This window comes from Sinohyriopsis cumingii, chromosome 15 (assembly GCF_028554795.1).
Source record: "Sinohyriopsis cumingii isolate HCF-2022 chromosome 15, ASM2855479v2, whole genome shotgun sequence".
NCBI lineage: Eukaryota > Metazoa > Mollusca > Bivalvia > Unionida > Unionidae > Sinohyriopsis > Sinohyriopsis cumingii.
In genome coordinates, this window is record NC_142975.1 from 23,974,018 (window position 1) to 23,990,655 (window position 16,638).

Here is a 16,638-nt window from a genome sequence, read left to right on the forward strand (position 1 = left end):
GAAAGAATTAAAGGGAAGGAAATTGAAGAGGCAAGTTATTGGAAAGGAAAACTACAATATATACATAATGCTACTTTTTTAAAGTATAATTTGCAACTTTGTGGCCTTTTTTTTAAATTTTGAATCTTTAAATGTCTCAAGGCTTCCGAAAAGGTTGGGAAAAAGCCAGCATCAGACCGGACTAAAAATATTATAAATGGCCAACTGGATAAAGTAATGTACTTACATATTATTCTTTTTCACCTTCTTAATACCGAATCAATAACGAATCAAGTTAATTATGAAGGAGTGTGTGTGTGTGTGTGTGTGTGTGTGTGTGTGAGAGAGAGAGAGAGAGAGAGAGAGAGAGAGAGAAACCACTTCTGTATGACAATAAAATATTTTCAACATTTGTTTTTGGTCATTTATATATTTTATAGGTCATTTATATGGAATCCTGTTAGGGCAAATCATTCCATCTCTCCATCGTGTAATATTTGGCCGAGCGATGAAGTGATGCGATGGAGCGATTTGTCATTTATTCCTTAAGAGATTAAAGTCGAAAGATATGATACTAGTAAATTGCATTTGTATTTATTATTAATCAAAATGATGAAGTTTTAAAGGGGAAAAAAAATCGGCGGCGAAGAGAGCGTTGTCATTTATAGGTGAGACGGTAGACAAAATTGGATTTGGTGTGGATTTCGGTGGATTTGCCTAGACTCGGGTGTAGATTTGTGTGTTTCGTAACACCCCGAGACTCGAACCTAAATGACAAAGGTGAGATATCAGTGATATGTAAAGGCAAGCGTCTTAGACCACTAGGTCACCCGGTAACGTAAAGACAAAGAAACCATGAGGTTAACATTAGACACTATTTACCTTCAATCACTTGTGCATGGAAGGCACTATAAAGGTATCCCAGTGGCTTCGCTAGGGGGGTGCGGACCGCACCGGGTGACACCATCTCAGAGGGGTGACACCAAAATGAAAAATTGCAAATTTTACAGAGCACACACTGCTCGGTCTAGTCGGATTTCATAAGCGGATAACCGATCATAGTTAAATACATGACTAGCAGGCACAGCAGTGGCGTCGCTAGGGGGATGCGGGCGGTGACACCATCAGAAGGGGTGACACCAAAATGACATTACTAAGGATTCTGTATGGTCTGTTACGGAAGGAGGACCATGGGGGTGACACCATGAGCTACCGCACTGGGTGACACCAACCCGAGTGACGCCACTGGGTATCCGTAAATTATGTGAATAAATGATGTCCTTGGTATATGACAGCTGACATACAAACAACTTTCGAAAGATAAACATGAAACTTAGCACTTAAATTTAAAACTAAATTCTACCTGCAAACACAGGGACTCGTATCGTTGCTTAACATTGACCTGTCATACATGTACTATATAATAACTAGTTATAAGCAAAGATACGAGTCCCTGTGCCTGTAACGTAAAGATTCGTATGACAACATGATTGATATAATTAACTACTTCCGGATCATGTACACCTAAGGTTAAAAAAAAAATAAAAAACTGTTGGTTTCAGTACCTACCTGCATACGTTTCAGAAACGAATATGTGTCCTCATTCTGAAAATATAATGAAACATCCCTTACAATTACATAACGTTAATTAAATGAAAACAACACTGAACTGCTTTCTGTGTAGTCGTGGTCTAGTTTGATGTGACTAGTACTGCTACTTTGGACTAAATATGGCGATATCGATTCGACTGCGGTTAAACGAGGTGTAATAATAAACAAATTCCAAAACAAGCACCGGATTCTCATTGGTTAGTTCGCAGGAAGTTGACTGGCAAAGCCCCTTACTAACAACACACTAAGAAGAAGAAGAAAAAAAAAAAAATAAAAAAAAAAATTGAAAAGTGTAGGAGAGAAAATAACGACGATCATGTGGTAAATTTTTACAACCAAAGTCTGTCAGTCCAGATTATTGACTGATCTGCACCTTAACTGTCATCAAGGCACCTTAACTGTCATCAAGAAACCTCCAGATGTAACGTATCTATCGCTGTCGACTGTAACAATTGTGGCAGAAATAGGCCACACACGAGAGAGAGAGAGAGAGAGAGCGTGTCATATTTAATCATCGCAATATAGGGTAGTATAAATTTGTTTTATCACATGCATAGCTTTCATTGTGACATTACAGCATACAACATTCAATCCGGATTGTACTGTATCACACCTTTAGGTTGATGTCGTCCAAAAATATACTTTAACATAGAGTTTGTCATGTATAATTCTTGGCGCATGTAAATAATGACCTTTGAAAGGAATATAGATGTATTTAGGATCCACTGAAGTGAATAACGTCAATTTAAATGTACGTAAAACCAAATTCTAAAAAATGACACACATTGCCGAAATAATCGGTGTTTAACGCATACATGCCCCGTATACGTTTTGCTATATATATATATATATATATATATATATATATATATATATATATATATATATATAAAGAACGTTTTACAAATGTGATGCTCATCCACATAAAATATAATGAATACACAACTTCTCAGAAATTACTCTGGGCCATTTCATCATAATTGATATAAAACATTCTAACACAGAAGGCCTTTCAGATTGTACCATGTTGTCTATGTGCCCTTGTACAGACCATTTTTTAATTTTTTTTATATATAAACAGCTGAATAAATTGAATTTTTGAGAGCATCCAATTATTTCAGATTTCTTTGCTAACTTCACTTGTTAATATTTAAATTAGGTGGGCAAACTCAACTGCAGTGACAAAATTAAGTAGAAGAGGGCCACTTTTATGAGAATATTTGATCATTTTGCCTTGTCATATTCCTGAAAATGTCTACTAGTGGAGACAAGTGATCTATAACCTTGTAACATATTTTATTGTCCAAAAGTTGTTGCATGGGATTTCTTTTAAAAATCGGTTAGTATATGTATGGTTATCATGTTTTTAACATACTAAAAAGTGCAGTAGAGTTTCTTTGTGTTGAAAGAGAGACTTTCAGTAAAGAATTCAGTAAAGAATGCATTGTCAGGTAGGATGGGTAAAATCACTCACTAAAAGAGCTGTGGGGTGCTAAAAATAATTTGTAAATTAGTTGAGGATGATACTTTTTAATATATTTATAACATGGTTTTTGTATGTATAATTTTCTTTTAATAACTGAAAAGAAAGTATAATCAAAATATAATCAGCAATACTGTTTGCCCTTTTCCAAAACTTTGCAATGGTTATGGTTACATTTTTGGTCATTAAGTATTTACTGTACCATCTGTCTTGGGCAAATGTCAACATTGGGTAAATTTATTTAGCTGGATAATGTGGACTGTATATTTTTATGTCTGGTCTTCAGCCATAGTATTCTATTCTTTTAGTGAAAAATGGTCTGAGATTGCAGCATAAGATTAAATGTTGAATGGCATAAAAAGTATATGACTTAATGAACAAATACACATGTGACTTTCATGTAATAATAGCAGAGTCCGTTTATGAAGATTCTGTTTTGACAGATAATATGCATCATAAATTTGTTTCATTTTTAGCCTGTGCAGTACAAATGTAGAACAGAGTTATACAGATATCCTATCTCTCTTGACGACACTGTACCATACAACCTTGACAAAGTTCCTATGAGGAGATGTGTTCATGTTAAGAGGACGACAATATATCTACATGGAACTAGAATAAATAATTCAGAATTATCAACCATATTGGAACCGTCACAGGTCTATTATATATATATATATCATAAATGTTCTAATTGCTAAGAAATGTTGCAGTCATTAATTGTTGAGTTCATCTGAACATGTTACATGTGGTTACGTTGTCTCACTTGATTTTCTTTTCTTCATAAATATTAAAAACAGAGGTGAGTGTAAGGCATCCTTGTCCAATGGACACACATAATTGTTTCCAAATATTTGCTTATTCATCATTTTATCCTTTACATGCTTGAGCCATATGCTTTGTTAAATTAAATTTATATCTAACACTTCACAAAATCATTTTCAGACCTTTACCTTAGGAGACATATCTATTGCACCAGATGGTGAAGATGAAGGATGGCTTTACAGGCACACATTAAAACATGAACATGCATATCAAGAATTGAATGACAGAATGAAAGATTTTTGCAGTGGATGGGATAATAGTAACAAGGCTCTAAAAGTAGGTTTTACTCCCAGAATATCGGCTGCATTTCATTGTTCTAGACAATAATTCTTTTGTAATACTATTATCAGTGTTGTCTCTTTTAATAAATTAGAGGGACCTTCTTATAGTGTACCCAGCTGTACTGATAATGAAATTGCTTATGTACAAGGTAAAATGCAAAGTGTTTTCAATTAAAACTGTCTTAAGTAATCAATTTATGCAATGTAAAAATTATGGCAACTTGTGATAGGTATGGATTTAATGGTCATTGATTTCAACAGAAATTTTGGTGTAAATGACTCTGATTGACATATAGCAGTGAGCTACCTTTTTTAAAAAAGAAATATTCAAGATGTATGTTATATACACTGATTTATTATCATATTATGCCATTCAACTTTACCACAGTCATAACAACAGTGTAGTCTCATTTATATAATCAGTTTTCATCTGACAGTTGGTTTTAAAGAATGACCATTCAGAAACCATACTTTGAAATATTTGCAAACTGCATGTTAACCAAGCACATATTTACTGCAGGTTTTTGTCAACAACAACTCAGCATGGGATTCCTCAAAAATCTTATTCTATGTAATTATGTCTATGGATTGTGTTTTTTGCACGGAAGGATATAATGATCATATATGACCTTTCAAAACAGAGTTAAAAATCAATCTCCTTTCAATGAATCACCATTTGAATTCTTGTGATTTAAAAAAATCATCTTGCAATAAAGATAATGATGGCACCTTTTGATAATATCAATACCACCCTAATTGAATTGTATTAATATGATTTAAATAGATCCACTTCTGTGAACAAGATCCAGATATTCCTAATAAAATAAACTCTCATTAGCATCACATTTACAACAGAATAACTTCCTGTGTTTCAGTATTATTTTCTTCATGGTACAAATCTCTTGTCAGTAGGCATGTGTGAACAGCTTTGAAAAATAAATCATACAAAAAACTCACACTGAATATGAAATGAAAAGCAGTGTTCTAATTCCATATTCTAATTTAACAATGCTTCTTTGAAAACGTGAAAGACATTTAAGATAGATGTTCTAAGGCTGTTCTTTACTAGCACCAGTTAGAACCAATGTACATAGAAATAATTTGGTTATTGTAACAAAAGCAGAGTGTAGCCTTTATATGTTTTGGAAATTCTAAATGCTGAATTACATAGTCATTTACAGAAAGCAAGATGTTGATATTGGGCTAACTGTAGTTTTATTTTATATGGTCATTTATTATCAGATGATGTTATTAATGTTAAAAAACAATTGAGCAATAGAGACAGTTCCAATGGTGGAACTGTCTCACCATGGACCTCACAGCAAACTTTTTTGTACTGGTTCCCCCCATTACTGTCAATTACTTTTTTCCTGGTTGGGCTGGGCCCCTAGGACAACTGGGCTACACAGCATGACACTGTACCTGCTACCACTGTAGTTATGCCACTTGACAGTTCTTAGTATCTTATATAACAATGACATTAGCTTCATTCAGTTTTTAATTATTTGTTTGTTTTCAGGCTATTTTAGATTGTGCTTAATTTTAGATTGTGATGGAAAGCTTCAGTATGATGGGCAAACTGAACGTGTACTCAATATGGGATGATTTTTTTTGTGCATTATGATGTGTTGGGAGATTTCATGTTCCAGTTTATTTATTCTAGGTACATATTGTTGGGTCAAAATTATCTATAATGTTTGATATTTGAGGCATTTCTTTCCAGAATATTTGCAAATTAGGTACATTTGTACTTTGACACTAAAGTGCTGGCATGGCCGTAAGGAATCTATCATATTTTCTATCATTAGACATTATTATGTCAGACAATAATTGATTTTTACTCAAGGTCACTGAGACATATTATTTGTTTACTGCTTATCTTTCAAGTCAGTATATAAAATATGTGTTTATGCATATGCAATCACCTATATATATATATATATATATATATATATATATATATATATATATATATATATATATATATTAAATGGAAATAATTTTATATTTGGATTTTCTCATTTACAGTTTTGCATTCTGGGCACTATACAATAACCCAGTGGTAACATATTTCCAAGCAAGACGAAATATATTAACATTTTAAACTCTTGATGCTGATTTATCAATATTTTGTTGTTTAAGAATATTATTATTAATTGTTACCTAAGAATTTGTATGATTTTGTACATGTTTGTTGCACACCTTTTTAAGAATGTTGTTTCCTGAATTTGTAAATAATTGTATTTTTCAGATGCATCATGTACACATTTTACAGTGTGTGGGCTTTCATCAGCAGTAATACAAGAGTCATGTGTTTCATTACCTACCCAGGCCACACTGGGTTTGAAGCATCTGTACGTCCTTACTAAAGGCATTTTGCTCCCATTTCCTCTGCACGATATCGCCATTAATATGATAAATGTTATATATTAGAATGAGAAGTGTCTCAGAAAAGATTCCAGACCCACAGATGTGTGAAAGTTCACACTTATATCTATTTTTTTTCCTTAATTGTCTGTGTATTTAAGTTTATGACATATTTATAGCTTCCAATTATGTTTATACATAAGTGATTTAAATGTATGAACAAAGTTAAAAATTATAAGTAGATATGTCTTTTTCTTTCCTGCAACATCTCTGAACTAACAGTTATATGAACTGCATAATATTTTGGGGTCATTTTGATCCTTCATTTATTTATCATGTCCCTACTTTACTCATAAATTGGCAGACCAGTCCTAATACTAACCTCATAATGCTGAGTACCAAGTGAGGCAGCTGTCTGTACCATTTTTATAAGTCTTTGGTATGACTTGGCTGGTGTTTGAACCTACATTTGAGATGGAAGTTCTAACAACCTAGGTCTCCTCAGCCATCCTTCGGGACCACTCTGGTGGCCTAGTGGTTAGAGCGTCCGCCTCGGAAGTGGAAGGTCGTGGGTTCAATCCCTTGTCGAATCATACCAAAGACTTAGAAAAATGATACTAACAGCTGCCTTGCTTGGCACTCAACATTAAGCAGTTAGTGTTAGGAATGGTTGGCCTGGTGTCAAGTTAATGTGACTGGGACATCATGGTATATGTCTGCGGCATGATGCCCCAGTGCTAGACATCACTATAAACTGCCACACTGCAGACTAGGTAGCGACATGACTGAAAAATTGTTAAAGCTACGTTAAAAATCCAAATCACACGCATCCTTCAGTGCAGTGAGAATATTTTGTCAGTTATTCAACTGAGTGGTAGTGCTGACAGAAGGCAAATAATTTTCCTTGTAATGCATTCGCAGCCTTGTAGATAAGGATTAAGGCTATTAATAGTGATTTCAGCCACAAAAAGGGTCTTACCAACAACACGTAAGCATAACCATTGTTATGGATATCAACACAGGAACAAGCACTACTAAGATCCTTCAAACACAGTACTTACGATCTGTGGTCTCATAATCACAAAGGTTAATTAAACAATGAAAAGCATGATCATGCCAGGTAATCTATAGCTGATGAAGGTGTCTTTCTTTGGTTTCATTATTTTATGTCTTCTTTTTGTTTCAGTTGCTCCAGAGGCAGTAATTTATGACAATGCCTGCAACTTGCATGCTTACTGTCTCAATAGAGACCCTGTTTTCTTTGCAAGGACACAGTTTGCAGTTGATGCTTTGCATTGCAATTGTATGTTCTTCATTCTGATTTTGCTCATGTATTGATGAGTTTTAGGATTGGAAACTATTAACTGCATCACTATGTAAATGCATTTCATTTAGTAATATTTGTACAAAAATTGCCATTATTATAATATGGCATATATTTGTGTATATTCAGTCACATGACCTGTTATGAAAAACTTACATTTTTTCAGTTGTTTAGAATGTAGTTAAAGTTGAAATCATGTTGTTTATTGTAAGAACTAGTTTCATACTTGCTTTAGTGCACATAGTGGACACCACAGTTTTTCAGAAGTTGGTAAAATTGACATCATCTTCAAAATAAGTGGTATAACATGAAATATGCATGTATCATTATTTTGTATGTTAAAATCTGTTGAGTTTGCAACTACTGGTAACAATGAACTTTGACATGGGTTTTTTTCCCACATTGTGCTAGCATTGTTGCAGTTATGTGTATGTTGTTTAATTTGTTCGCAGTAATATCATGAGAAAAGAACATCATGGGATATCCATGTGAGCACTCTCTTCCTTGTTCATTTTGTTACACTTTTCATTAAAAATGTAATGGTCCCTCATGACTGAAAATCCTGTGTCTTACGATTAAGAAAAAATTGTCAACTTTTAATTTTGTATTTCTAAGGTAATTATTTGCTGCAATTTGTTTCTTACTTTCAGTACATTTATAAGCATATTTACTACCATTATTTAGTTTTATTGATCAAATATGAGGAATGTATTTTGATCAGAATATTGTTTCATATGAACATTTTTGTTTCTTATATTTTAAAAGGTAAGAGATTTATTTGTACATTTCAGGCTGCTTCATGGGATATAAATCAAAACTTTATCATAATTTCAAAAGTGTCAACACCCAGATTGTGAAACAAAATAATTCCAAGTTGAAGAAGTTGAAGTCCACGTCGTCATACATGAGTCCACACAATTTTCATGTGTCCTTGCATTTCTTCCTATGGAACTCAACAGGGAAATGAAAGTTCATAATTAATTTTTTGTTTAATTATAAGAGGGCACAAGATGATTATACTGAATCTGAATTAAAATATGACTAAAACACAAATTTCCATTCATGAAGCTTATTTCATTTTTATTCATATTTTTTAAGTTGTTCCATAGGCATTAGTGACATTTTCAATATCAAAATTTTTCAAAAGATTATTATTTACAGTATACTGAGAAATTTTTAGCTCAGGAAAATGTACTGATATGTTTTGCAATATTCTTCACATTTCACAAATAAGGGTAAATTCTTTTGGCATTTTATAGGAAAAAAAGATGTGATTCATGTGTCTGTGTTATAAGCAAATGTTTTAGTGCAAACTTGTTCAGTTGAGATATCAAATTTGTAATGATGTATATGTAATTTCATTGCTGGATAGATGTGTATAATGGCAGGCTTTTCCTATCTATACACAGGAATGTGCATGTGGTCAGTTTCATCTGTTCTAACATTTTTTTCTGCTCAGACTTTTTGTTCTTTGTATAGTCTTTAGCATGAAATTGAATGTAGTAGAAGAATTCAAATATGAAACATATAAGTGTTATATATTTCCTTTGCCTTTCATAGTTGTCAGGGTAACTATGTAAAATCTAGTCATTGTATGTGGCACATGCTGTCCCTTCCTTTTATTTTTCCAGATTAATTTATCTACTTTGAGTAAAGGCGACAAATGGTTTTAATATTAGCATATCAGTAGACTATAAGTTTGTTTATTATGGTGATTGCCTTCTGAACTGTTTTGTAAGAGTTGTATTGCCATAGTGTATGAATCTTATGTGTTGCAAATATTTAATTAGAAGCTAAAAAATATCTAAAATACAAAGCAGTTCGAATTGTTTGTTATTCATTATATTTTCATCTATAGTACTATCTCTTCCCCCTTCTCTTTCTATTTTCAGGAAATATTTGGCAGTATTTTGAGAAAGTTCATTCTTGATGTGACATAAAGGGGTCATAAAAAGGACATTAAAGTTATACAAAGGCTTCATTTCCCACAAACATACAAGACTGCTCCGGTGGCCTAGTGATTAGAGCATCTGCCTTGGATGTGGAAGGTCGTGGGTTTGATCCCTGGACATTAATTAATCAGCTTTTGTTCCATCAAATGTGACAGTACTGACGCTCATGTGGCCTAGTGATTATAGTGTCCGCCTCGGATGTGAAAGGTCATGGGTTTGATCCCCAGCAGAGTCATACCAAAGACTTACAAAAATGGTACTAACAGCTGCCTCACTTGGCGCTCAGCATTAAGAGGTTAGTGTTAGGAATGGTCGGCCTGGGGTCAGGATAATGTGACTGGGTGGGACATCATGCTACATGTCTGTGGCATGATGCCCTAGTGCTAGACATCACTATGAACTGCCACACTGCAGACATTGTAGCGATATGACTGAAAAATTGTTAAAGCTACGTTAAAAATCCAATTCACACACCTATAAACATACAAAGCATACTTCTGAAAATTATATGCCACAATTTGGAATACATTATCGGAAGTACATATGTCTGGTGCTAGGGTCATGGTAATAAATGTTTCTGGTGCTTTGGTCAAGGAAGGAAATACGTCTTGTTCAAATATCCGGGAAGTTCATAAACCTGATTCTAATGTCTGGTGCTCAGGTCTAGGAAGTTCATGTGTCTGGAGATAAGTTCTAGAAGCACACATGCCTTGTGCTAAGAAATCCTGGATGTACAAAAATTTGGTGCAAAAGTCCTGGAAGTACATATCTCTTGTGCTCAGGTCTAGGAAGTTCATACATCTGGTGCTAAGACCCAGGATGTGCATATCCCAGATGTTTGGACTCTAAGGTCACAGAAAGGAGCAAAATCAACAAGAATCCAGTGCTTGTATTGGAATTTGTTTAATATTATACCTCGTTAAATGCACCACCAATTTTGCACACTGTTCATATAAATATTTAACTGTAAGTTATTTATAACTGCCAGCCAAGTAAAGTTGCGCTACATATATAGTATAGTGGGATATAATAATATCAATACAAGTGTTTCTAATGGGTGAAAAATTCCAGTATTGCCAGAAACTCGACTAACTTGTTCCATTATGCACTCAGAGCAAACAATTTTTTTCTTTGTATTTTATGCTCAAGCAAATTGCTAGTTAATGTGCATTAAGAGTTTGAAAGTAGCAGATTTCGTAATATAGTGCCAGCTGTTTACCATTTATGTTCTGGTGTGTATTGTGTACATTCGCACAGTAGATCTGGGTTACATAGATCTTTCTTAATTTTAGGTAACAAAGCATGTAATAAACAATAAAAATGAAAAAAATTACAATGAATGGGATTCACATGGTTCCCACGTTTTTCTAAAGATACATTTCCTGGGGTTTTCCAAGATGAAATTACATTTTTCAAGGTTCACATATGACCATTACTGAATGGAATTAAAGAACATTTTAGATTATAAAATATCAAGGTGCTCAAAAAACATAGAAGTCAAAAAAGATGATCATGTACAAAACCAAAAAATGTATCACATGAAACTAGTTTGATTATATCCATATAAATTGACATGTAAAGTCATTTCAATGTACAGAATAAAAATTTTAACTTTATTTTGCTGCATTATGTTGCTAAGTGGGAACAACATAATGAAAATAAATTATGTTTTGTTTCCTTTCAAACCTTTAACTCTAAAGAATTCTTTAACAATATATATATATATATATATATATATATATATATATATATATATATATATATATATGCATGTCATAGAAAGTAACATTTTCTGTTACAGTATATAAAAAGAACAATAAATACAAATAATTCGAATCTTGTCCTGTAATGAAAAGAGTTTATCGCTGAATTTATCTGTGCCAATAAAATTCCAAGCAATTTTTTTTTCAAACAACCTATAGTCTGGCTCTACATCCCCGTTTGTTTGTACCCCCCACCGATTTAAAAAACGCGAAAGTTTAAAGTGATAAAGGTGCACAGAACCAAGTCAATTGAATCATTGACTTATAATTTCTAACCTGACTGTGACCAGAATGTCACTAATGCTGGCATCGCCTGCACCATTTCATGCTTAACGGACTTTCCAGACTAACACGGCGCCATATTGCGTACACTATAGGTTAGTTTATTTCCATCAGACGACATAATGACGTAGTTCATCCTGTTCGGCAACTATTGAATAATTGCGTAAATTACATAACGTTGAGAGTTTGGAATTATATCCCTCTGCATACATGGACACAGAAATTAAACCGCTTGTTAAATCCACATGAAAAGCAAATTTGTAGTTGTCATTATTTTTCATTTGCTTGATTCGACATTGTAAATATCGGAAGCAGACGACTTATGTATGTATATCTGTATCCGTAACACACCCCTTTGCGGAATATGGACTTGCCCAGAAATTGGAAATGGATCCGAGCATGTCCGTCTATTATACTGAAAACTTCCGTTAAGCATGAAACGCGCTTAAGTTGAGGTGTTAGGGCCATTGTACTCAGAGTCAGTTAGAAACTCTAAATCAATGAATGAATTGACTAAGTTCTTTGCACTTTTTATCACATTAAAGGTTTCCATTATTTAAATTGGGGGGGGGGGGGTTTACAAACAAACGGGTTTGTTTTATCAGACTTATAATCTCCTAAAGACGATCTGGTCAAATATCCATCATTTAAACAACAAACAACAAAAAAACATTTTCAAAAAGGGTTGATTTAAATTTTGACAAATGATCTTTAAAATTATATACTGTTGTATAAACAAGGACTGAATTTTCTGTAAAATCAACTTGTCTTCTTGTAATTCGTTAAACCAGTCACCAAACTTTATTGATACAGGGGCTCGTATCGTTTTTTAATACATACCACCATGTCGGCCAATTCTGCGCGTCGGGTAATTCTGCGCAACGATACGTCATTTCTGTAAACATTGGATCACGTGTTATTTTGGGTCAAAAATCCAATTTTCATAAAGAAAGAATGATCTCAATTTAATTAAGAAAAGCGATATTCATAAAGTGTAAAAAAATATCCGGCATTCCGACTCGAAATGTATATGAAAATGTGATTTCTAAATGTCAACATGAAGAACCGCTCCATGACTTTCTTGAACCGGCAATCCAGAAAATCCGATATAGTAGGCCCTATGTATCTTTTAGAATCATACAAATAAATACATTATAAAAAAGATGGAAGTGTATACCTTGAAACTATACTGCATTTATATCCAAGTTTTCAGTTTTGCAAGTTGTCCCATACGTACAATATCGTCTGCTACCCAACGTGTCAACTTGCTGCTAAAATATCAATACTCAAGAAATTCACCGACGTATAATCTGTTTCCAAATTCTCCATCAGCAGGACGTTGTAAACGCGTTATATCCTACTCATTGTTGTTTCTCTTCGACATTATATATATATATATATATATATATATATATATATATATATATATATATATATATATATGTTTAACTTTACTAACTTTTTACAAGATCGGTTTTGTTTGATTAATGTATCTTGCCATTTATTGGCATTATTATGTTAAATTTTTTAAACCTAGCTATAAATCTGACCTAATTACTCGACTGAAATGCTGACAGAAACAATCAAAAGTAATGCATTTCATTTTTATTGCCCGATTAATAAATATCACATCTTTCTTTTCAACGCTGTACGCAGAATAGGCCGACATATTGCGAGTCAGGAAAACACAGATGTGGTATCCCGTGTCCAAAATTAATATTATTTTGAACAGAATATTCTGGTGACCACTGCCTCTTTTAAAATGGTAAGAATTGCTGTATTTTATTTTCGTCAATCGGTCGAATTCGGTATGCGTTTTGCTTCAGTATTGGAGACGGAAACCTTATGTGCGCAGAAATGCCAGACAACATTGTAATACAAGGAACGACAGTTTCTCATTTCAGCTCTGAGATTCAACAAGTTGGACTTCACATTTGGCTTAAAACGAATAGCAGTCAATCTTCTAATCGAGTTTCCTCCGAATATTCCCACCCCTTGTTTCATAGTTGAACATTTAGGTTGGGGTGTGGGGTCATTGCAGCTGCATATCGAAAATTTGGAATTTGCCGCCACCTTGCGGGCCTAGAAAATTAAACTTATGTTATATCGACTCATACCTGCATGAAATTGATAGGAAAAATTGTTTTATTTTTTTCACAAATGGCAAGTATTATAAACGTTATGTCTTTAATCCGTTGACAGACTAGGCGAAACTACGGCATAGATAAAACCACAGGTGCTCGACGCGAGCTTGATGTGGGGGTGGGGAGGAACACAATAATCTGAAGGAGAAAAGAAACATACAGAGTGACAAAAATACCTTAGATTACCCTCATGACCCGTTCTGACATAGGACCCTCTCTATCATAATATATAAGAGAGAAGGTACGTAACTTCCAAATGCTTCGTTGCATCAATGACCCTCGATTTCCTTCTGCTATTTCCGTGTTTAAAGGCACACGACCATACTCTATGGCTCGTTTTACTCCTGAGATATTATTCTTTTCATCAAGCCATCATTTACGTTTATGCATTGTACCAAATTGAATTTACGGGCTCGATTTTCGCGAATATTTACTGCTGAGACAAGTCCGAGCTCATGTGATAATAAGTATAACCTTTTGAGCCAATCATATTTCGGCGTTTACGTGTGTGCCGCATAGTTTACCTATTTTGAAAACAGCCTCATGTATACGATGTATGTGCAGCGAAGAAGACAATGTCTAGTTCTTGCATGGAACAAGATTCCTAAAGTTGAATCGAGTTAATGGTAAGTAAAAACTTACTTTTGCATCTACCACTGTTCTTTAATTCATGATGGGATGCATTGTAGAGTCGCAAACATGGTACATGTAGTTCTTTTCACCGGTTTTGACATGTGTAAGCACTTGTCTCAAGAGACAAAGTTCGCGAAACTGAATTACTAATTGTTGTGGAAATACATATACATATGTACAGCATGAAAGTCACGTGAGCAGAGAATATGAAAATATTCTAGATTGTTTATTTTGCGGATCATTTTAATGCTCGTGATTAAACATTGTGTCATTATTGTTCTTACCAAAGAGCATGCAAAATTAAGTGTGTCTACATAAGAATGCTGCTTATGGCCAATACATGTATACTTACCTGTTTATGAACTACTGTCTAGTGCCATTTCATTTTCACGACATACAGACTCCATATTGTTGTACACTCCATCAAAGTTTTGAGAAAAAAATATATGGAATTATTTTTATTATATTTTATTATTCTTTCACACACTCACTTCTAGATGCTGCAGGATACTTAACTGAACGAATGGGACATCACTATTGCCATAACGTTTCAGCCATTTCTTTACAAATGTAATCCATTTACCCACCAAACTTTATTTAATTGTGCATGACGACAATTCATAAAGTTTGTTTCGGGTTGTCTACTCAGTAACAATACTATTTATTTTCATGATGTACCTGATGTTCGTAATGATGGAAATGATTGCAATCTTTAAAAGAAGAACCTAATTAGATATTAAATTCAAACTATGAATATAATACATTAGTAATATCAAGCAAAAAACTATTGAGATACTAGATACAAATTTGACATACTTTAATAATGTCAACCAGCAATCAATAAGCATTAGTGCTTAAGAAATAGTCAAATGTTATACACTTTATAGCATTCCAGTTGTGTCTCTATTATGATCATTAAGACATTTTGTCAATATTTTCTTTCTGTCGCAGGAATGTATCGAGGTTCGAAATATAAGTGTACATTCACATACTAGAGAGCTAGTAGCCTTTAGATACAACATGTTCTGTGACTTTTTAATTGGAATGATTATATTATCCCTAGTAATGCATGCTGGATGTACATTACAATATTACTATGGATACCTTCTTCTTGAACAGTAGATTCACTGGTGCTCAGCGGTCAACATCACACTCCTTTTACTCCTTTTACACAGACATCTGACAAACTCACAATGAGCATAATATATATATATATATATATATATATATATATATATATATATATATATATATATATATGCTGAAAAAATCACAGTCAAATTCTCTTTAGCATTACATGATTATGTTTATATTTAAATCACAGTGTTTAACATTAAACATACACCTAACGTATTACTTGAACTAATAAAGTGAATTAAAAAAACAGAACCCAATCACTATGTGCATACATAAAAAAATTGACGTAGCTGTTGCTACTACAGTTATGCTTGTCAATGACATAATAAGCGTTTCATAGCCTTGAACGTATTATATAATAAATAAAATAAATTAAAATGGGTACGAAACGTACAATTACCATCATTTATCTGATATGTGATGTTATCACTGAGTTGCTGAATTTTGTGGCATCTTTGATTAAATAAAATGTTTTCAACTATACATGTATAACTAGTTCACCTTATCATTTAAACATTCAGTGACAGCCTGGAGGGCTACTGATCCACTTGTATGCATTTTATGCAAAAAAATAGCAGCAATCCAATAATCAAAAATTTAATTCGATGTAAAACATGTGCACCTAAGACAACTATGACCATTATTCCAACACACAGGCATGTGAACACAGGCACTTATATGTATGTACAATTAAGGCAATGACAACTTTATTCAATTGCTCGTTCTATATGGACATAGGACACAATTAATTTTACTATATGTTCTCTACATTTGTTTCTCAGTACTGACCTTTCCACTGTGTGACAATCAATACAAATCATATGTTAATCTAAAATACCTTCAAAGATGACTTCACA

At 33.5% G+C, this 16,638-nt stretch overlaps 1 protein-coding gene and 1 long non-coding RNA gene across 3 annotated transcripts in view; one reads left to right on the plus strand and one right to left on the minus strand.

Annotated features, from left to right (window-relative positions):
- Positions 1 to 1,769, minus strand: part of LOC149781410 (cationic amino acid transporter 4-like) — a 50,737-nt gene extending 48,968 nt beyond the window's left edge. For both annotated transcript variants that reach the window (XM_089935501.1, XM_089935502.1), the window contains exon 1: positions 1,549 to 1,769. The gene's annotated coding sequence lies outside the window, so the exon portion shown is untranslated. The remainder of the gene's footprint in view (positions 1 to 1,548) is intronic.
- LOC149781411 (uncharacterized) lies at positions 751 to 11,438 on the plus strand. The gene is made up of 5 exons (XR_016414491.1): positions 751 to 759; positions 1,840 to 1,911; positions 4,019 to 4,174; positions 6,431 to 6,533; positions 7,733 to 11,438. It is a non-coding gene; the product is annotated as an uncharacterized LOC149781411 (long non-coding RNA).
- Positions 11,439 to 16,638: the final 5,200 nt, after the last annotated feature.